This window comes from Hyla sarda, chromosome 1 (genome assembly GCF_029499605.1).
Source record: "Hyla sarda isolate aHylSar1 chromosome 1, aHylSar1.hap1, whole genome shotgun sequence".
NCBI lineage: Eukaryota > Metazoa > Chordata > Amphibia > Anura > Hylidae > Hyla > Hyla sarda.
The window spans coordinates 379,112,586-379,137,028 of NC_079189.1; the positions used below are offsets into that span (position 1 = coordinate 379,112,586).

The 24,443-nt window shown below is 41.6% G+C and overlaps 1 protein-coding gene and 1 long non-coding RNA gene across 4 annotated transcripts in view; one reads left to right on the forward strand and one right to left on the reverse strand.

Moving 5' to 3' along the window:
- LOC130275824 (uncharacterized) overlaps nt 1-4,503 on the reverse strand; it is a 33,143-nt gene extending 28,640 nt beyond the window's left edge. Inside the window, exon 1 of the long non-coding RNA XR_008844914.1 lies at nt 4,429-4,503. This is a non-coding gene — a long non-coding RNA (uncharacterized LOC130275824). The remainder of the gene's footprint in view (nt 1-4,428) is intronic.
- Nucleotides 1-24,443, forward strand: part of NTRK2 (neurotrophic receptor tyrosine kinase 2) — a 274,910-nt gene that overhangs the window by 185,842 nt on the left and 64,625 nt on the right. The gene's annotated exons all lie outside the window — the stretch shown is intronic.

A 24,443-nucleotide genomic window follows, 5' to 3' on the forward strand; every position in this document is an offset into this window, starting at 1 on the left:
CAGATGTCAGATCGCCGGGGTCTCGCTGCTGGGGACCCCGGGGATCGCTGCTGCAGCACCCCGCTATCATTACTGCGCAGAGCGAGTTCGCTCTGCACGTAATGACGGGCAATACAGGGGCCGGAGCATCATTACGCCACGGCTCCGCCCCTCGTGACGTCACTGCCCGCCCCCGTCAATACAAGTCTATGGGAGGGGGCGTGGCAGTCGTCACGCCCCCTGCCATAGACTTGCATTAAGGGGACGGGCCGTGATGTCATGAGGGGCGGAGCCATGACGTCACTCTGCTCCGGCCCCTGTATCGACAGTCATTATGCACAGAGCGAACTCGCTCTGTGCAGTAATGATGGCGGGGTGCCGCAGCAGCGATCCCCGGGGTCCCCAGCAGCGGGACCGCGGCGATCTAACATCTTATCCCCTATCCTTTGGATAGGGGATAAGATGCCAGGGGCGGAGTACCCCTTTAAGTAATTGACCCTCTAGTAGTTATTAGTGGTGAGCCACATAGGCCATATTCGAATTAGCAATATTTTGAAAATATATGGATGAATATTCATCCTATATTCTCGAAATTCACATATTCGTTAACTTTTTTCCATGTGAAATTCGCAAAAATGCGCATGCGCGATTATATCTTTCAACTACCTACTTTCCTATTGGTTGCTAGGCATGTTGCTAACCTCTGACAACTGTATTTGCATCCTTCTCATTGGCCCACAAGCTAAAAGAAGGGAGGGATCAGTGCCCTCTGGAAGTGCCGATATTCGCAAGATGTCATATATTCGCCTTCTTTGGACCACAAGCCGGAAGCAGGGAGGGATGATCCCTTTTTATTTACACAGTACACATCATTGTGATGTGTACTGTGAAAAAAAATGACTATTCCTCATATCAAATATATTTCGCTATATTCTAAATATTTGCGAAATCACAAAGTTCCGATATTCGCGATAAAAATTTGCTATTCGAATATTCGTGCTCATCACTAGTAGTTATCTCACATGTAAATGTAGAATATAGTGAGGGTATCAATAGGAGTATAACCATATCATCTTCCAGCTTTCTGTGTTAGGACATTATTGAAGATCCTTTTAAATTGCCTTTCTCTAAGACATATTGTTTATCGCTAGCGTCCCTTTCCCATTTCTAGGATTTAACCCTGACAAGAACCTGATTAAGTGCGCTACTGTGGATTTCAATAGGAATCTATCTGCTGCTGTACAGTGAAACCGCCATGGCCACAATTAAGTGAATTGAAGGTGAAAATCCCATGGTATTGATTGCAATGAGTGATTATTTCTGCCTTAAGCTGTTTTATAGCTTTTAAAACGAGGCTTGCCCTACCAAAGTTACAGCCGGACGTCCTTTTGAACTTTAGATGGAATACAATTATGGTCATGACTATAAAGAGCTCTGTCTTACAAAACCCGTTTAGAACAATAAATTGGAGACACAAAGACTCTTATAACTCTAAATGAGGGAGAGGGGTGATAAAGTCATTTGTTTAAGCAAAGAAAGGCTTAAGTTAAGTCAATTTCGGGAAACCTCCCACCATTCTATAATGACCTACATATCAATAGGGTTTCTACCATATGAAGGCTTGAATGACTGAATAAATCATGGGGGGGGGGGGGGTTGCTTCTTTTTTTGCAATTTTCTCACTATTACTATTACTTAAAGTATGAAAATCATCTTCTTGTTAAACTAATAAAGGTAATGGCATTTCTAAAACTACAAAAGTGTATGGAAAACCATTGCAGAATTGTAGATAGTATAGCAACGGGTGCCAGTTGTCAATCTAAGACCAACCGGGGTGTTTATCACTGAGTTGTCATTATTCAAATCACTTTTGTTGCAGGTTTTTTGGCAGACATGCGCATCATTTATCATATAGCTTCACAATGTGTGATAAATAATGTGCAAGTCCACCAAAACTAAAAGTTTCTAGAGCACCACTGAGGGTGGTCTATGTTTTAGCCATTTTGTAATTTTGCTTTAACCCCTTAACGACGCCAGATGTAAATGTACGTCCTGGTGAGCTGATACTTAACGCACCAGGACGTACAATTACGTCCTGTGCATAACCGCGAGCATCGGAGCGATGCTCGGGTCATGCGCGGTAGGTTCTGGCTGCTGATAGCAGCCAGGGAACCGCCGGTATTGGCAGACATCTGCGGTCGCGCGGATGTCCGTCATTAACCCCTCTGATGCCGTGATCAATACAGATCACGGCATCTGCGGCATCACGGTCACTAAAATGGATGATCAGATCACCCGGAGCGCTGCCGCAGCGATCTGATCATCCAGAGAGGCAGATGGAGGTCCCCTCACCTGCCTCTGCTGCCTTCCACGGGTCTTATGCTCTGGTCTGAGATTGAGCAGACCAGAGCAGAAGATGACCGATAATACTGATCAGTGCTATGTCCTGTGCATAGCACTGAACAGTATTAGCTATAAATAGTCCCCTATGGGGACTATTAAAGTGTAAAAATAAAAGTAAAAAAAGTTTTTAAAAAAGTAAAAAAAATTGAAAAACCCTCTCCCCCAATAAAAAATGTAAATGGTCCCATTTTCCCTATTTCCCCCCCTAAAAGTGTAAAAAAAAATTGATATACACATTTGGTATCGCCACGTGCGTAAATATCCAAACTATTAAAATAAAATGTTAATGATACTATATGGTGAAAAAAAAAAAATTCCAAAATAGTTGCTTTTTTTTTTATAACATTTTATTCCCCCAAAAAATTAATAAAAAATGTATTAAAAGTTTTATATAAGCAGATATGGTATCAATAAAAATTACAGATCATGGTGCAAAAAAATTAGCCCTCATACCACCGCATATATGGAAAAATGAAAATGTTATAGGTCTTCAAAATAGGGGGATTTTAAACGTACTAATTTGGTTAAAAAATTAGCAATTTTTTTTAAGCGCAACAGTAATAGAACAGTATGTTATCAAGGGTATCATTTTAATTGTATTGACCCAATGAATAAAGAACACATGTCATTTTTACCGTAAATTGTATGGTGTGAAAACAAAACCTTCCAAAATTAGCAAAATTGTGTTTTTCTTTTTAATTTCCCCACACAAATAGTATTTTTTTGGTTGCACTATGCATTTTATGGTAAAGTGAGTGATGGCATTACAACGGACAACTGGTCGCGCAAAAAACAAGCCCTTATACTAGTCTGTGGATGAAAATATAAAAGAGTTATGAGGAGGAAAAAACAAAAACCTAAAAATAAAATTGTCCTTAAAGTGTAGCTCCCACCAAGTTATATATAATCTAATATGTCCCTACCTATTAGTAATCTAGCCCTAACCCCCTACCTGGCTTTCAAAACATTTTTTTATCGCTTTAATAGAGCAGATTTAGTGCTTCTAAATCTGCTCTATCAAGCAGGACAGGAAGCAGGCACGACGTCACTGATGCCTTGCTGGGCGCTTGCTTCCGCCCTCAGATCGTCTATGCAGCGCTCCTGTCAGGAGCGCGCATAGATGATCTGCCAATAGCACGGCAGGCAGCTCCGGGGTCTCCTCCTCCCTGTTTAGCTGTGCATGTGCTATCCAGGGAGGAGGAGTAGAGGAGCAACGCCGGCCTGCCGTGCACGATATTACTGCCGGTGTGAGGTGGTTTTTTGCGCCCCCGTAGATCCATGCGTCCACCTCACACCGGCTAATATAAGACCTCAGATCAGACTTACCCATCCGGAGGATCAGCGCAGCAATGAGTGCTCGCGCTGCCTCCGGACAGGGTAACGGGGGCGGGCGGGTGGGGCCGCGCGCAAGGCCAGTGTTGCTGGCCAATGCGCGCAGCCCCAACTATCAGCGTGCTCGTTCTTGCCTGTTTGATTGACAGGCGGGAGCGAGCACAGCAGTGCCTGAATTTCGACTCATTGCCAGGCTTAATGAGTCGAAATTCAGTGGTGACGTCATTGCTGAATGCATTTGGCCACTAGGAGGGCGACCCCTAGTGGCCGAATTTAAAAGTGATTTTAAACTTGTTTAAAATCACTTTTTTTAATTAAAGTATATTAGAGATATGTTGTAGTACTTAAGTACTACAACATATCAATTTTTGTACTTCATGACAGTGCCCATTTAAGGGGTTAAAAAGAGTCCTTAAGGGGTTAAAAAAGAAATTTCATATATATATATATATATATATATATATATATATATATATATATGGAAGAAGGGAAGCAGCCGCAGCACAGCAGAGTGTCCAAGGTGAAAAAATTTGCTTTACTCCAGCTAAAACATAGGACCATTTGGCTCTGTTTGAGAGTGCTGCTTCACTTCTTTTTAATATATATATATACATATATATATATATATATATATATATATATATATATATATATATATATGTGTGTGTGTGTGTATGTCCACGTATAAAGAAAAAAGTGCTCGCTTGCACTCACCGTCCTAGTAGTGGATATCTTCACAGACCTTCCGTGCGGCAGGGAGACATAAGATGTGAGCGCTCAGAGGCTAACAGACATTTTCGCACATGGCCGGGTGAAAACGGCTGTTAGCCTCTGAGCGCCCACATCTTATGTCTCCCTGCCGCACGGAAGGTCTGTGAAGATATCCACTACTAGGACGGTGAGTGCAAGCGAGCACTTTTTTTTGTTTATACGTGGTCATTTATTCCTGCATCTTTTATGGACTTAGCACCCTGTCAGTAGTTTTCAATTTATCAGCTTTGGCCACTGAATTTAACTGGGAACTGTTGCAGTGTTACATTATAGGAGGATTGCCAGCGACTGACCTGATTAAAGTCCATTCAGATATATAAAACGCCAAGGATGCAGCACACCAAAAAAATATAAAGTGGTTTATTTTCTCATCTTCAGTGAAGCAACGTTTCAAGCTTGAAAATGGCTCCATAGGAGCAGAAACGTTGCTTCACTGAAGATGAGAAAATAAACCACTTTATAATTTTTTTGGTGTGCTGCATCCTTGGCGTTTTATATATATATGATAAATTCATGACATATGCATATAAAGTGGCCTACAAAGACAAGTTTTCAGAAAACACTTATATTATAAGGAAGAAAAAAAACGCAAAAAAAAAAAAAAGCAAACCCAATATGGCTTGAAAAAAAACATGCAAAATTGACCACTAACATTTTAAAAAAGATTCATGAATCTCCATCCGCCTATGTTCACAAGGCAGAATTTTCGAGCAGATTTGCACCAAAAAAACTCCACTTGGAAATTCCGCAAATTTTAGTGCCCATTATCTTCAATAGGGCTCTAGAGTTAATGGGACTCTAAATTCGAGTGGGTTCTGTGTTTTGAAAGCACAGAAATTCTCCCTGAATTCCTAAAAATTGGAAAAATCCACCGTCTGCCTTTTTGAGTATATTTTGAGCGGAATTTTTGCCGAGCGAACATAGCACCAGTGTTCTAGGCAAGTGGTCTTCAAACTGTGGACCTCCAGATGTTGCAAAACTACAACTCTCACTATGCCCAGACAGCCGGCTTGGTAGGAGTTGTAGCTTTGCAACATCTGGAGGTCCACAGTATGAAGACCACTGTTCTAGGCTCGGAGTTCTAGGTATGAGTAGTGAATACTGTAATATAAGTCACACAACATAGACCTCATGTCATGGTATTTAGCTCTGCTCTGCCTCCTGCGGTAAACACTTTCCATCCACTATCATTAGTGGATTATTTTCCGCTATGGAGAAGTACTGTACATGCAGGGCGCATTAAGGAGATTATGGAGAACATATTTCTGGGACGGTTTTGTAGGATAATGGCTTTGTGGTTAAAGAAGCTGCATTGTTCTAGTGTCTTACGGCTTCCTTTGTTGAAGTGATATAAAACATGCTTCCTAATGCCAATATTACGTGTATGCTTGAATAAGTAACACACAGCAGACCCCACACATATAAAGGAAGCCTGATCTGAAGATGCCATCTCATTTCTCAAGAGAAGCTGAGTGTTGGGGATGTAAACTAGAGATGAGCAAACTTACAGTAAATTTGATTCGTCACGAACTTCTCAGCTCGGCAGTTGCTGACTTTTCCTGCATAAATTAGTTCAGCTTTCCGGTGCTCCAGTGGGCTGGAAAAGATGGATACAGTCCTAGGAAAGAGTCTTCTAGGACTGTATCCACCTTTTCCAGCCCACCGGAGCACCTGAAAGCTGAACTAAGTTATGCAGGAAAAGTTATCAACTGCCGAGCCGAGAAGTTCGTGACAAATCGAATTTACTGTAAGTTCGCTCATCTCTGATGTAAACCTTTCCTGGGTCAGGATGTCACTTAGGAATTGGAGCCAAATCTTGAAGAGGAATAATTTCGGTCAAGAAAATCTAGTTTTTTGCCATTTTTTCCTATCCACGGAAATGACACGGAATTCATACGCAATTCAGCGCAATACTCATTTCATCATTTAAAAGAATAAAAATCCCATTGACTTCATTGAGCTTTTAGCCGCAGATTTCATGTGAAGAATGACCACGTTCAATCCTCAGGCTGAATAGAATTCCACGTCGGGATTCTACTAGCAGAAATTTCTCAGTGCGAACAGGGCAGCCAAATGTTCTTTAAAGTTAATGGAACTTTCACTTAAAGGGGTACTCCAGTGGAAAACTTTTTTTTTTTTTAAATCAACTGGTGCCAGAAAGTTAAACAGATCTGTAAATTACTTTTGGAACACAGTGCTCTCTGCTGACATCATGACCACAGTGCTCTCTGCTGACATCTATGTCCATTTTAGGGACTGTCCAAAGCAGCATATGTTTGCTATGGGGATTTTCTCCTACTCTGGACAGTTCTTAAAATGGACAGAGATAGGGGGCGTGGCCTGGCTGCCGAGGAGAATGGCTGTGCTTTGAGGGAGCTCCTGCCTCACGCCTGACAAAGCAACCTTAAATAGCGACTGCAGTCACTGCTAACTGCCCTAATTTAGCACAATACCTCCCTGAACACCCGTTCATCATGCCGGGCAGGAGGAAGAAAGTGGTACGCCAGGAATCCCTAGCTAAATTCAGCTTTACCCGCAGAGGCTCCCTCCGGCAAGATGGCGCTGGGCGCGCACAAGCAGTGTCTCCCTCACACTTACAGCGCGGGCTGTCTGCTGCCACAGACCCCGCTCCACTCACCAGACGCTCCTCTTCGGTGCCGTTACTACACCCGCTGCCTTCCGACTCCTCTCCGGATACTGCAGCTCCAGCTCACCCTGTAACTCCCGGCAGCATTGTTGAGCTGCACGGCAGGGAACCACAGACAAGTTCGCAGCGCAGTGAAGAGACCGCCATAGGAACCGCACCTTCCTGCAGCCCACTCAAGCAGAGACCAAGGTATGCCTCTGCAGATTGGATACGGGGGGACTATGGGTCTGACTCTGCTATTGCAGATACTGAGGAGGACTGTGCTTTGCAAAGCTTAACAGTCTCGGGGGGCTCCCTGACAGACACAGCTATGAAAAACATGCTGCTGGTACTCCACAAGACCTTCTTAAAAGATATGTCCAAAATGGTCTCCCCCTTACAGGCTGCCATTGATGATCTGGGTGAGAGAGTTGACCATATAGAGACTAAGTTTGGGGAATTCTCTGACTCCCACAATCACCTGATTGACTCCCACAACACTCTGGAAGATGACCTTACAGCTTTAAGAGAGAAGGGGGCAGATTTGGAGGACAGAAGCCGCCGCAATAATGTCAAGTTCCGTGGGGTCCCTGAGTCTGTATCCCCTGCGGACATACCACAGTACATGCGCTCCATACTTAAAGTGGCCCTGCCTGAGTGTTCCCCCACTGAGTTGGAGGTGGATAGAGCCCACAGACTGCCTCTTCCTAAACATCTCTCTGATGGCACCCCCAGAGATGTGCTGGCGAGAGTGCATTTTTATACCACCAAAGAACGTTTTATGGAATTTACTCGCAGAAATCGGGGGTCTCCCTGCTCCTTACCATGGAATATCAGTATACACAGATCTCTCCGCAGCCACTATGCAGGCCCGCAAGGCGTTACAACCAATCACCCAGGCTCTGAGAGATGCCAAAATCGCTTACAGATGGGGTTTCCCCACCCGCCTGCTCATTAAAAGGGGAGAAAAATTCCACGTGGTCAGATCTGTACCAGATGGACACTCTCTTCTGAAATCCTGGAATGTCAACTTGCCCATGAACGGAGCGACTGACCGCACTTTGGCGTCCCGCCGCATACAGAAGGACTGGTCCACACCATGAAGGGCTCCTGACTGCTCCTCTCCGGTATTCGGGCTGAGGGCTCGGGCTCCATCGGTTTGGTAACCCCTCGGTATCAGGATGGACTCTTACCCCCATCCTTGTTTTTCTGGCTCTACACAGTTGAGCCTACTGTTTTATTTTCTTGTTCGTTATTCTCTTGTATATATTGGTTCTTATGCTTTTTACTCAATGCGAAATCCACTGTACTCCATTGCTGTTCTGTCCGTTCCATTCTATTGCAATGCCTCATCTTTTATTATCAGACCGGGTGTGTGCTGGCTGGGAGGCACATCTGGTCACTTCTACTGTATTACCTCTACAACTTCTTTTACTCACTCCTTATTTTATAAATGGTTATTAAGTTAGCTAGCATTAATGCAAACGGTCTAAATGCTCCACATAAAAGGTCACATCTATGGAGGGAGGCTAGGGGTTTACAATGTGATGTTTTGTGCATTCAAGAGACCCATCTGTTACAGAAGGACACGTATCGAATCAAACACCAGGCATACAACCACATCTTCCACTCCACATACACCTCTAAATCTAGGGGAGTTACAATTGCAATCCGTAACACGGTTGCTTTTTCCCTGCACAATTGCGTCACAGATCCTGCTGGGAGATACATTATCCTTCAATGCACCATCAACCAACTCCCCCTGACTATCACGGCTCTATACGCTCCAAATGTGGGTCAGATGAGGTTTCTTAAGTCGGTGCTACGCAGACTCCGTAAATTACCCTGGGGTTCGCACATTATTTGTGGGGATTTTAACATGATAGCCAGCTCTTCCCTAGACACGTCTTTTAACAATCGCCTCCAGACCCACACCTTGGAGTTATGGCTCCACCATGAAGATTTCTATGACATCTGGAGGGTGCATCATCCATCAGACAGAGAATATACTTTTCTATCTGGGGTCCATAATACTTATTCACGCCTTGATATGTTCCTGGTGGATAGAACGCTACTTCCTAGAATGGATGACTCTTCCATAGAAGCAATTAAGTGGTCGGATCATTCTGCAATCACATTGTCTGTTGGAGATGATGTATAATCTTCTCCGGCCCATATGTGGAGATGTAGCCCTTTTCTTCTATCGGACCAGAAATTTTCTCAATGCCTTAGGGGAGATATCCAGGAATATTTTTCTTTAAATGCCCAGTCCGAGACTAACCCCTTCACACTATGGAATTGTCATAAGGCGGTAGTGAGAGGTCTCTGCATTAAATACGGAGCCACTCTCAAGAAAATTAGGGAACAAAAACTTACAGACATCTTATCCCTCCTGAAACACGCGGAGGATATGAATAAAACAAACCCCTCAGTCGATACTGCCCAAAAAGTGGGCTCTTTAAGGAATGATCTCCGTTGTCATCTCCTACACATTTATGAGAAGGCTCATAGGAGGTTGGGGGCAGTTTACTATGCACAAGACAACAAATCTGGAAGGCTTTTGGCCCATAGGCTAAAATCCCGTCAGCAAAAATCCCGCATTCCTTTCCTAATACACCATACCACAGGCACTAAACTGTACACGCCTAAAGACATAGCCAATGGTTTCCAGACATACTACTCACACCTCTACAATTTAGCCTCGTCCTCTACATCACCCGCACATATATCTGAAATACAAAATTACCTTACTTCCCTTGATTTGCCGACCCCGTCCCCCCTGCAACTTGTAACTCTCAATGGTGAGATCACACTCCAGGAAGTCCAGGATGTCATATCCTCCCTCCCCCAAAACAAAGCGCCAGGGCCGGATGGTTTTATCTCCCAGTACTTTAAATTATACTCGCCCATCTTATCACCACATTTTCTGGCCTTCTGCAACCATGCCATGAAAGAGGGCACATTGCCTAGGGAAAATCTTGAGGCCCTTGTCACCACACTCCCAAAACCCGGCAAATCAATGGACTCTCCACAAAACTTTCGTCCTATTTCACTTCTGAACCAGGACCTGAAAATTTATGCTAAAATACTTGCCAACAGATTGGCCCCCCTACTCCCCTCACTCATCAACCCTGACCAATCCGGTTTTGTTCCTGGTAGACAAACCTCGGACAACACCAGACGATTATTACATATCTTCCACCATATAGAGAGATGCCACATTCCCTCGTTGGTGGTGGCCTTGGATGCCGAGAAGGCGTTTGACCGGCTCCGCTGGACGTTCGCCTTCTCGGTTCTACGATTCATGGGTTTCACTGGCAACATTCTTTCTGCAATGTCGTCCCTATATTCTTGTCCCTCTGCTAGGGTCCTTACTAACGGCTGCATGTCCGACCCGTTTGTCATTACTAACGGATCTCGTCAGGGCTGCCCATCATCTCCTTTAATATATATACTCTCTATTGAGCCATTAGCGCAGGCCATCCATCAATGCTCTGAGATATCAGGGATACAGATTGGGAGTCATTCTCACGTAATATCCCTATATGCGGATGATGTCATCCTCACATTGTCCAACCCTGTCCAATCGCTACCGGTAGTTCTGGAAATCATTGACACCTTTGGCCACCTCTCGTATTATTCCCTCAACAAGTCTAAAACCCAAGCCTTACCCCTTAACCTTCCACAGACACAAATCCATTCCCTACAATCCTCCTATAAGTTTGACTGGAGGACTGCTTCCATAGACTATCTAGGTATACACTTATCCTACCCGCACAGCACACTTTTTTCAGTTAATTACTAGCCTCTGTTACGGAACCTCTCCTCTGAGGCTGACACCTACCTGAAACAAGACACTTCATGGGTTGGTAGGGTGGCAGCATTTAAGATGTTCATGCTACCCAAGTTATTATACCATTTCAGGTCATTACCTATAGCATTACCTAATTCCTTTTTCAACAAAGCACAAAGCATTTTAACCCGTTTCATATGGGCTGGCAGAAAGGCAAGAGTATCTTTCCAAATTCTAGCTAAAAACAGAAATGTTGGAGGCTTAGGCCTGCCTGATGTTAAAGCTTATTATGTTGCGACTATAATCTCAACTATCAAATATTGGTGGCATGACTCTCCTAGATCCCATTGGGTTCAGATTGAACGTCACCTTACCTCCCCATACTTACCTACAGATCTCCTACTCCTTCCTATATGGAACCTCACCCCACCTACTATCGATAATCCCATACTACATAACACTTTCCGGGTATGGCGGCTATATCTCACTACTCTGAATTCCTCAGGACAGGCAAACATAGAAAATATACCCCTTTCCTTTATACAAGCCTACATACCCAACCTGTCCCTAACATCGTGGTTTGTGGCCGGCCTATCAGATACTGGCCCCCTATTCCAGGACCATGTGCTGAAGACTTTCCAACAACTCACATCCTCCTATAATATTCCACAAGCGGATTTTTATAAATTTCTTCAGATACGCCATTTTCTTAACTCGCTCCAACCGACTAGTGTTACATTAGACTCGTATACTCTCACTTATTTAAAAAAGGACTCCCCGGGCTTAAAAATCCCTTACACAAATTTTTCAAAATCAGGGAAATTCTCTAAGACATATCCTCTGAGACTTTGGGAGAGGGACTTAGACATACAACGTGACTCATTGGAATGGGAGGCTGCTTTTAGAAATATCAACAAGCACTTTATGTGTGCCACTCACATTGAATCAGCATTCAAAACCATACTCCGCTGGTATTTTACTCCGGACAAAATCGCCCGAGCCTATCCAGGCTCATCTGATAGATGCTGGCGCCACTGTGGCTCCAGTGGCACTTTGCTTCACGTGCTATGGGCATGCCCACTAGTACGACAATTTTGGACGGATTGTCTCACACTACTCACTGATGTCCTACAAGTACAGGTGCCATGGACTCCACAATCGGTCCTATTGTTCCTTGACCTACATCTTATACCACCTCCCTTTAGAGCTCTATTTAGCATAATTTGCATAATAGCAAAAATTCTTATCACGAGCTTATGGAAATCTACAAATATCCCACGTATCTCACAGGTCATACAAAAAGTAAATAACACATATGCTTTTGAAAAAACATTGGCGGCAGGAGCTGGCACCTACCCCTCCTTCCTCCGGAAGTGGCAATTATGGATTGACTCTTCCCATTGTATATCGCTATAACTCCTACCTTACTTCTAGGGACTTGACACGTATTATGCTACCAATCCCTCTATCCCCCTGAACATTTACTAGACCGTTTACTAGACCGTTTGCCAGCGTATCAACCTCTTCTCCATTTACATATGCGCTTTTGTATGTTCCCACAAGATGTGGCAATTTTCTGTTTACCTCCGGATTGGTGTTCCTAGTATATGTGACAGACTGGAGGATTATCGCTTTTTGTTCTTTCTGTTTGTTTCTGGTTACATTATGTTTGTTTCCACTACATAATTTGTTCATTGAAAAATCTGTTCAATAAAAACTATTGAAAGTAAAATGGACAGAGATGTCAGCAGAGAGCACTGTGCTTGTGATGTCAGCAGAGAGCTCTGTGTTCCAAAAGTAATTTACAAATCTGTTTAACTTTCTGGCACCAGTTGATTAAAAAAAAAAAAAGTTTTTCACCGGAGTACCCCTTTAAAGGGGTAGTCCAGTGGTGAAAAACTTATCCCCTATCCTAAGGATAGGGGATAAGTTTGAGATCGCGGGGGGTCCGACCGCTGGGGCCCCCTGCGATCTCTTTGTACGGGGCCCCGGCTCTCCGCCGAGATAGCGGGTGTCGACCCCCGCACGAGGCGGCGGCCGACACGCCCCCTCAATACATCTCTATGGCAGAGCCGGAGATTGCCGAACGCAGCGCTTCGGCTCTGCCATAGAGTTGTATTGAGGGGGCGTGTCGGCCGCCGCCTCGTGCGGAGGTCGACACGCCCCCTTCCCGCGGGCTGTCGGGGCTCCGTACAGGAGATCGCAGGGGGCCCCAGCGGTCGGACCCCCCGCGATCTGCAACTTATCCCCTATCCTTAGGATAGGGGATAAGTTGCTCACCACTGGACTACTCCTTTAAGGATAAATTGGAGTGGAATAAGCAAGCAGAATTAGGTCCACACGGCAGAATGTCTGTGCAGAATTCCGCATTAATATTCCGCAGGGACATTCCGCAGCAGCAGATTCCCATTGATTTCAATAGGATTTTGCTGCTCTGTTTACACAGCAGAAATTCAGATTCCAGCGTCTACTGAAAGAATAGTCATTACTATTCTTTTGTGGAGTCCGCAAAGAAATGCATTGCCGTCTATGACAGCACATTTCCAAGGGACCCTAGCACCTGCAATCAAATGTGCAGAATGTCTGTTTTTAGTGAGGATATCCCGCACATTTTTCGCCAGTGTGAACCCGGCCTTACTCGAGTAAATTCCTCTCTAATTCCTCAGTTTGATGTATTCATAAGATACATTGGTTATTTTTCACTTAGACTACACTCAGTATTAGAGTAATTTATTGTGCCTTAAAAAAAAAAATAAAAAAAAATAAAAAAATTTTATGTTGAATTTAGTTGATTTCAATAGAAAAAAGGCTGATAATTTGTGGCCATAAAGTTAGGTGTAAGGTCCCTTTTTCAGCTACTTATGGCTCAAACAACACCAATTTTTTGAAATGTTTTTTGGGCATTTGGGATTTCATCCTAAACAATAGTGTTGCTCGCGAATATTCGCAATTCGAATTTTATTCGCGAATATCGCATATTCGCGAATTCGCAAATATTCGTGAATATAGCACTATATATTCGTAATTACGAATATTCGTTTTTTTTTTTTTTTTTCACAGTACACATCACAGTGATCATCCCTCTCTGCTTCCAGCTTGTGTGGTGTAAAGAAGGCTGTAATACTACCGTGTGATTCTGGTGTGCAAATTTTCGCATATGCTAATTTTTGTATATGCTAATTTCCGCATATGGAAATATTCGCATACGCGCATTTTCGCATATGCGAAAATAAAACGAGAATATTACGACTATGCGAATATTCGCGAATATATTACGAATATTCTTCCATATATTCGCGAATATTCGCGAATTCGAATATGGCCTATGCCGCTCAACACTACTAAACAAATACATTTGGTTTCCATATTGCATAATAGCATTTGATGTGACAAAAAATATCAGAAAATGTCAGCCTTTCTAATTTTGGGGCAGTTTTTTGGAGACTGGAAAATGAGGTTTTAAAAACTCAGTGGGAACAAAGCCTGATACTGCCGCCTGCTTGTTATTGATGGAGTTCTCCCTATAGGAGGGATAACACTGTTACAGGAAGGTGGCAGGATGTGACCAATGCATCACATGAATACCTTGGACTCCTGACCTCAAGTACAGTTCAATAACAGAAAGACTAGCATCATTAACCATTCACATTCAGCTTCTCACAAGGGGAAACCTCAGATAGGATATCGTTTTCCTGCTGGCATAATTAAATGGACATTATCATTTGAAAAAAAAACAAAAAACTTTGAAACATTTTAAAAACTATAGGCCTTTCTTGCACTAAGATCAAGGAGAAACAATATTCTTTTGTTTGCTTCTCCCACCTCATTCTTATTCTTATTTTCACTCCAATTCTTATTTTCACTCAATATTCTTATTTCACTCCTGAATTCTGCTTGGAAAATACAGTGCAGTGTCCTCCCATTGTTCACTGTGGGATTCTTAATCCTTCTGAACCATTCACACTACTCAAGTTCTCGACCCCAGCTTTCATAAAAAGAATGAATATATTCATCCTTTCGGAATTGCTATATTCTCTATTGAGATGGCGCATTTCTGGGTGCGGAGCTACAGATCGAAGCACGGAACGGTGAGTGGCACATAGTGCCATACATGGTTCTTTCTCCCGCCGATTTACAGTTACTAATGCTTGCTATTTCACTCATGTGAACCTCCGCATTGACTTGCCTGTACTGTGGGCCGATTTGATATCTATTTATCTGATGATGATTTGTTTACATAAAAAGTACAATATTACCTCTAGTAAGGATACAAAATATATTATAACTATTTTTACGGGACTTAGTGCCTGTTTTCTATTAATTAGATTGGTTTATGTGTTGGAAATGTTGCACAGGTCTATTTAACTCATAACGGCCATTTCGGTATTTGGTGTTTATATGATATTTACATATATAGGGGGAAATTTATCATTGCTTTTTGAGCATTTTTTTTGTCTATGTTTGGGCGCAGTTCAGGCGCAAGCAGCATATTTTTAGACTTTTATGTGCCTTTTGCTATAGACAGTTTCACTTTTTTTGCCTACCCGTAGAACTTTTTCTTTTTGACCATGCAGTGGTCATGTATTTATCATTTGCGACTTTTGTCAAAAGTCACTGTTTTGTGCACAAAGGTACTTTTTTATACGCAAAGTTACCCCCCCCCCCCTACCAGTAGGCGTGAGAATCACTTTTTCCTTTCACAGGAGTTGAGCACGGGTCATAGCTGGGTGGTCCTGGCGGCTATCTGCCACCAGGACCCATCTCTAATGCCAGACATCACCGATCACAGTGATGCCCAGCTTAAACCCCCTAGACACCACAATCAAATTTGATTGTAGCGTCTGAAATGCAAGTAAAAATGTCCCGGCAGCTCTGTGAAAGTAAGTAAAGACACCTAATCTGCCAAATTCAGGACCCGGGAAAGTGTCTACCTCCCTCCCTCACAAGCGTCTAGATAAAGTGTATGTGGTAGAACTTTTCCCACCACAGCAGAGCTGCGCAAAATTCATCATCCTGCTGCACCTTCTTGATAAATAAGATGCACGCTAGTCAAACCCACCACCCAAATAAACGTTGGACAATAGCTCTACCATAGACATTCTTTGATAAATCGGGGCCATAGTGTAGTTGTGTAAGTTATCAACTTATCCAGGTCATATTGTTCAGCTATCGTAGAGCCACATTTAGGCTTGTTCTTTATGTGATTCAGGGTTGATATCTATTTGATTATTCTTGCCACAAGGGCCCTGTGGTCAGACTATTTTTTATATAACTTTTATGTCATTTTTATATAATTGTTGTCCTGCTAAATAAGTAAATAAGTTTGAGAATTATTTTTGTACTATTGGTATAACATTTATTTACTATCTGTTGGTAGACTGAGGACTGTTATTCCTATTTCTATTTAAAATATAACATTTACCTTGGAACTACTGCCAAAACTGACAAAAATGAGGCAAAAACAATGATACACTTTCTTTACTTCTGTACTCCGCTGCTAGACATCTTATCCCCTCTACAAAGGTCAGGGGATAAGATGTCTGATCACAGGGGTCCTGCTGCTGGGGCCCTCTGCGATCTCCCGCAGCACCCAATGTTCTAAACAAATGCCAGGTTCCTGTGGCAATGGTTGTGACATAACGGTCATGCACCTTGTGACGTCACACCACGCCCCCTCTATTCATGTCTATGGGAGGGGGGTGTTGGCTGACAAACCCTCTCCCATAGACATGAATGGACGGGGCATGGTGTTACATCACGGTTGTGGTCGTGACATCACGATGACGACCTCCAGCTCCGAGTATTCTGAACAAAATGTTCAGAATGCTGGAGCACCGGAGCACCACTTTAAAGGGGTAATCCCATGGAAAACTTTTTTTTTTTTTATTAAATCAACTGGTGCCAGAAAGTTAAAGAGATTTGTAAATCACTTCTATTAAAAAATCTTAATCCTTCCAGTACTTTTTAGGGGCTGTATACTAAAGAGAAATCCAAAAAAGAAATGCATTTCCTCTGATGTCCTGACCACAGTGCTCTCTGCTGACCTCTGCTGTCCATTTTAGGAACTGTCCAGAACAGCATATGTTTGCTATGGGGATTTTCTCCAGCTCTGGACAGTTCCTAAAATGGACAGCAGAGGTCAGCAAAGAGCACTGAGGTCATGACTTCAGAGGAAATGCATTTCTTTTTGGGATTTCTCTTTAGTATACAGGCCCTAAAAAGTACTGGAAGGATTAAGATTTTTTAATAGAAGTAATTTACAAATCTGATTAACTTTCTGGCACCAGTTGATTAAAAAAAAAAAAAAAAAGGTTTCCACGGGAGTACCCCTTTAAGGGCATGGATTTTAATACTAAGAGATATTCCATGCACTAGAATGAGGCTTTTGGTGTTCTTGACTGGCCAAAAAGGATTCATTAAGAATATCACTCTTATGATACAGAGCAGTGTTTCCCAACCAGTGTGCTTCCAGCTATTGCAAAACTACAACTCCCAGCATGCTGGGGAACACTGATATAGAGAACACTTTGCCCTATGATCTGTTAACAGATTCCTAAAAATGTAAGCCCAGACAAAAATCACAAAAGCCCTAATTCTATGTCCATTTATTCCTGTCTTACTCTTCCAACTGTTTTTGATCATTAGAATAATTAATTTTCTGCATCATCATCATCATCATTATCATGATTCTATATTAATATTACAATTTTAGGTTTACTCATCTTCTTTTAAATAGAGACAGGATGGGTTACATCTTCAACTACTGCTGTATTATCTAAAAGAAGGGAGGAAATAAAAGATGCTGTTCTTTCTTCTATTTATTTTATGGCATTTATGGATCCCAGAATCCCAGTAACAAATGTCCTAATCTAAATAAGCAGTGCATCAGAAAGAAATGTTTGTTTCCTAGGCTTTATAGAGAGAATTCAGATTGCAGCATCTGATGTAAGTGCTATTCTGAGAAGCTGGATGAGTGATGAGGACATTTGCTGGATGGGCTTGTCGTACTTGTTATCAAGCCTTTGAAATAATCTTTAACAATGATCCGTAAATACATTAAGATGAATTTATTCAAATATTTCTAAATCTGTTCACCTGTCATCTGAGCCCAGATTTGTTTGCTCTATTTATATTGCAGTTTGGTTACTTTTTGAGAATTCCTACAAAACCTTGGCTCCATTTTTCTGTGTAGTGCTGGTCACATTTGCATGTCTACCCATAAGGCTAGGATTCCACTTGGTTTATTTCTCCAGCGTTTTTTTTAATGAAAAAAATGGCAGAAAAAACACCAGAAAAAACACCAGTGCAATTTACTGTGTCGGACGCTTTTTCTGGTGTTTTTGCATTTGAGTTGAAATTGCATTTTTGGCCCCTTTGGCGTTTTTTTTTTTCAAAATGTGTTGGGTACCAAAAAAAAAAAAAAAAAAAGCATGCTATAGGGAAGGGAAAAATATATTTAAGGACATTTTTATTTTTTATAATTAACATTTAATTAATTTTTAATAAAGCTTGTGTTTGACTTTTTTTTTCTCAATTTTGTACATTTTTTATGTAGTAATACTACTCCCAACATGTTCCGTGATGGGAGTAGTAGTACCTGTTCTAATAGACATATCGCCCTGTCAGTACTGACACCCGATGCGATTGTCCATAATATAGCAGAGATGCGGAGCGACTCTATACAGCACTTGCATCTCTGCTCTATACTCCGGCCAGTGATGTGAATAGAACAACACTCATTCATATTTTCTGCCCAGGGTGGGGATTTGCCAGACGGTTGCGGCCAATCACAGCTCTCAGAAGGAAATATTAATGAGTGATGTTCTCTTCTCATCACTGGCCGGAGTACAGAGAAGAGATGCAAGCGCTGTATAGAGCGGCTCCACATCTCTGCAATAGATAGGGCGATCGCATCGGGTGTCAGTAGTGACACTTGCTGTGATCTGTCCTTAACTGCAGGCACTACTACTCCCAACATGGAGCAAACTCTGCTCCATATTGGGAGTAGTAGTACCTGCAGTTAAGGAAAAATCACAGCGGATGTCACTCCTGACACCCGCTGTGATCCTCCTGTATAATGTATAGATGTGGCCGGCCGCTCTTTTATGGTCCCCTGCACTGACGTATATATACACCTATTCATATTTCCCACAGAGTTGTGATTGGCTGGAACCATCTGGCCAATCACAGCTCTCTGCGGAAAATATGAATAGGTGTATATATACCGCAGTGCAGGGGACCATAGAAGAGTGGCAGTCCGCATCTATACATTATACAGGAGGATCGCAATGGACCCCGGGCGATCTGTCAATTAGTACAGGTACTACTACTCATATCATGGAACAGTGTTATCCATGCTGGGAGTAGTAGTACCACCTAAAAAAAAAGAAAAAAAAAGTGAAAAACACACACACTATTTTTTCCATCACTGCTGTATCTTTTTTTATTATTATTATTTTATGGTACCCTACGAAATTTTCTACAAAAAGGTATCTCCATCACTTTTTTGGATCGCTAAAGTCCAAAAAAGAATAAAAATCGCCTGCAAAAAAGCCAAAGTTAAAACCCACATGGCGTTTTTTTACTCCCATAGACTTCTATGGGGAAAAAAACGCCACGGTTTCAGGGGAAAAAACGCCATGGGCTCAACATGCTGCAATTTTGCTAAACCGCCAAGGAGCTGAAAAACGCACAAAAAAAAGAATTTAAAAAACGCCAACTTTTGGCGCACCGTCATTTTTTCCAAGGAAATTTTGGTAAAAAAGTTATTTTGTTTTGACTGTGTAAAAGGACTATTGCCCATTTTCAAGGCATTAAAATGTGATTTGGCAATATTCACACACTGGTTTTCAAGTCTTATTATCAACTTTTTCTCTGTTCACACACAGAGTTATTTTTTATTTTTTTTTGTTTTTGGTCTGTTTTTACAGACATTATATATATATATATATATATATATATATATATATCCTGTGTATATATATATATATATATATATTATATATATACAGTCATGGCTGTAAATGTTGGCACCCCTGACATTTTTCAAGAAAATGAAGTATTTCTAACAGAAAAGGATTGCAGTAACACGTTTTGCTATACACATGTTTATTCCCTTTGTGTGTATTTGAACTAAACCAAAAAAGGGAGGAAAAAAAGCAAATTGGACATAATGTCACACCAAACTCCAAAAATGGGCTGGACAAAATTATTGGCACCCTTAACTTAAGATTTGGTTGCACACCCTTTCGAAAAAATTAATGAAATCATTTCATTCCTATAACCATCAATAAGCTTCTTACACCTCTCAGCTGGAATGTTGGACAACTCTTCCTTTGCAAACTGCTCCAGGTCACTCTTATTGGAAAGGTGTCTTTTCCCAACAGCAATTTTAAGATCTTTCCACAGGTGTTCAATGGGATTTAGATCTGGACTCATTGCTGGCTACTTCAGAACTCTCCAGCGCTTTGTTGCCATCCATTTCTGGGGGCTTTTTGAGGTATGTTTGGGGTCATTGTCCTGCTGGAAGACCCAAGATCTAGGACACAACCCCAGCTTTCTGACACTGGGCTGTACAGTGTGACCCAAAATCCGTTGGTAATCCTCAGATGTCATGATGCCTTGCACACATTCAAGGCACCCAGTGCCAGAGGCAGCAAAACAACCCCAAAACATCATTGAACCACAATATTTCACTGTGGGTACTGTGTTCTTTTCTTTGCAGGACTTATTCTGTTTTCAGTAAACAGTAGAATGATGTGCTTTACCAAAAAGCTCTTTATCGAGGTCTCATCTGTCCACAAGACATTTTCCCAGAAGCATTTTGGCTTACTCAAGTTAATTTTGGCAAAATGTAGTCTTGCTTTTTTATGTCTCTGTGTCAGCAGTGGGGTCCTCCTGGGTCTCATGCTATAGCATTTCATTTACTTTAAATGTCGACGGATAGTTCGTGCTGACACTGATGCTCCCTGAGCCTGCAGGACAGCTTGAATATCTTTGGAACTTGTTTGGGGCTGCTTATCTACCATCCGGACTATCCTGCATTGACACCTTTCATAAATTTTTCTCTTCCGGCCATGCCCAAGAAGATTAGCTACAGTGCCATGGGTTGTAAACTTCTTGATAATGTTGCACCCTGTGGACAAAGGCAAATCTAGATCTCTGGAGATAGACTTGTAACCTTGAGATTGTTGATATTTTTCCACAATTTTGGTTCTCAACTCCTCAGACAGTTCTCCTCTCTTCTTTCTGTTGTCCATGCTTAGTGTGGCACACACAGACACACAATGCAAAGACTAAGTGTACTCTCCTTGTTATCTACTTTCAGGTGGTATTTTTATATTTCCCACACCTGTTACTTGCCCCAGGTGAGTTTAAAGGGGTACTCCCGTGGAAAACTTTTTTTTTTTTTTAAATCAACTGGTGCCAGAAAGTTAAACAGATTTGTAAATTACTTTTATTAAAAAAATCTTAATCCTTCCAGTACTTCCAGTAGCTGCTGAATACTACAGAGGAAATTATTTTCTTTTTGGAACACAGAGCTCTCTGCTGACATCATGACCATAGTGCTCTCTGCTAACATCTCTGTCCATTTTAAGAACTGTCCAGAGTAGGAGAAAATCCCCATAGCAAACATGTGCTGCTCTGGACAGTTCCTCTGTGTTCCAAAAAGAAAACCATTTCCTCTGTAGTTTACAGACCCTAAAAAGTACTGGAAAGATTAAGATTTTTTAATAGAAGTAATTTACAAATCTGTTTAATTTTCTGGCACCAGTTGATTGAAAACTTTTTTTTTTTCCACGGGAGTACCCCTTTAAAGGAGCATCACATGCTTGAAACAATCTTATTTTTTCACAATTTTGAAAGGGTGCCAATAATTTTGTCCAGCCCATTTTTGGAGTTTGGTGTGACATTATGTCCAATTAGCTTTTTATCCTCCCTTTTTTTGGTTTAGTCCCAATACACACAAACTGAATAAACATGAGTATAGCAAAACATGTGTTGCTGCAATCCTTTACTGTGAGAAATACTTAATTTTCTTGAAAAATTTCAGGGGTGCCAACATTTACGGCCATGACTCAACATACAATGGTAATTTGTTCCAAATGAACCATCGTTACTTGAATCCATCGTATGTTGAGGGATACATGCAATAGTAATATAGAATGTTATACTCACCTTTCTCCGCAGCTCCGGACTGTCACCGCTGCCCTAGATAGTCGCTCCTCATTACCGTCATCACGTCCCCGGGGTGTCCTCGCCACTCTGGACCGTTACCGCTGCCCTGGATCGTTGCTTTCCATCATCAAGTCGCTGCGCACTCCCCTCCTATTAGATGACCAGAAAGTGTGCGCAGCGACGTGATGATGACGAAGGAGAGTGATGCCCATGCAGCGGAGCCTGAAGAGGAGGGTCCAGAGCAGTGGGGGCAGGTGAGTAACACGGGAGCACACGGGGCACATCAAACGGGTATCCGGCAGCAGCTGAAGCAGTCTGCGCTGCCGGATAGCCGTTTATGCGATGGCCCCAACATACAAAAGCATTGTATGTCAATGCTGCCTTCAACATGCGATGGCCTCTGAGATGGGCCATCGTAGGTCGGTGGATCACTGTATATATATATATTTAACCCCTTAAGGACTCAGCCCAATTTCACCTTAAGGACTTAAAACAATCTTCGTTTTTTCCTCCTCACCTTCTAAAAATCATAAAGCATTCAATTTTGCACCTACAGACCCATATAAGGGCTTTTTTTTTTTTTTTTGCATCACCAATTGTACTTTGTAATGACCTATTTTTATAACATAATCTGCGGTAAAACGGAAAAATTATTTGTGGGGTGAAATGGAAAGAAAAACACAATTTTGCTACTTTTTAGGGCTTCCTTTTCTTTATTCTGTAGGTCCATATGGTTACAGGAATACCCAATTTATGTAGGTTTTATTTTGCTACTTTAAAAAAATCATAACTACATGCACCAAAATTAATACGTTTAAAATTGTCATCTTCTGACCCCTATAACTTTTTTATTTTTCAGCATGCGGGGCTATATTAGGGCTCATTTTTTTGCGCCGTGGTCTGTAGTTTTTGTCGGTACCATTTTTGTTTTGATGGGACTTTTTGATCAGTTTTTCTTAATATTTTTTATTTTCTTTGGTATTTTTTTACGTGTACGCCATCGACCGTGCGGTTTTGCTAACCTTATATTTTAAGAGTTCGGATATTTACACACGCTACGGTACCACATATGATTTTTTTTTTCATTATTTTATTTAAAAAGTAGTAAAAGGGGTGATTCAAACTTTTATTGAGGGGGGGGGGGCTTTTTCACATGTATTCTTTTTTTTAAAACACTTTTTAGCCCCATGCAATCTTCTGATTTCTGATTGCATACACTGATCACTGCTATGCCATAGCTAATGGCTAATCATGTGTACTCATATTAACCACTGAGCAACATTGAAAGCAACTGGTCACCAAATCTCTAAAGCTCCAGCATTTAGGCTATGTTCACACATGGGGGGGGGGGGGGGGGATTTATCAAGACCTGTCCAGAGAAGCCAATCAGACTCCTTCTTTCATTTTACAGAGGCCTTGGTAAAAATGTAATAAGCAGTCTGCTTGGTTGCTAGGGGCAACTGGGCAACTTTACCTCTGGATAGGTTTTGATAAATCTTCCCCATAGTATTTTGGTCACAATTTTCAACCAAAACCAGGAGTGGAACAAACACAGTAAAGGGTGCAAATCTTTCCAATATAGTTTTTCTCTGTGTTGGTACCAATCCTGTGTTTTTGTTTATTGTGTTTTTTGTTTTTTTTTACATTGAGCTAAATACTTTGTGTGAACATAGCCTTATTTGGAAAAACAAACAAACTGCACAGACTGATTAACTGCTAGAAAAATTACTAGAATAATCGCTCAGCAGGGTCACAAAAATGAAGAGACATCATTTTATTTAATTCTCCCATAAGAATATTTTGTAATATAACATTAATTGTCATAAATAACCACAGATACTCTTCAGATCTATAATATATGAACCCTGGCTCAGATTTATTAATCTGTCTGAGACAAAAGTTTAGCTCAGCTTCTGTTTCTCAAATTGCTCTGGTAAAATGAAAACTGAGCTATAATTGGTTGCTATGGGCAAAGTAGACAGATTCTGTCTCAGACAGATTGATAAACCTGGGCCACTGTTTCTTATATCACGTTTTAATACAAATATAGTTATAATACATATGTAGCAATACAATAAAACTTAAATTCCATTCTCAAGACCTATTCACTGGAAATTATAATTTCCTAAAGCTACATTAGTGTAACGTTCAGTGGCTACTGAAGAACAATTTTTCTGTATGCTTGGTTAGAATAGCAACACAACATCTAAGAACACAATGGTTTAGACAGTCTTAGAATGTTCTAAGACGGTTTATCACAATGGCTCAGGCTATTAGATTTACACAATAATGTGCACCAACATCTGGCACTTATTTTTTTTTCATACATTCAAGCCATCCCTGCTTTCACTAAGTCCATAT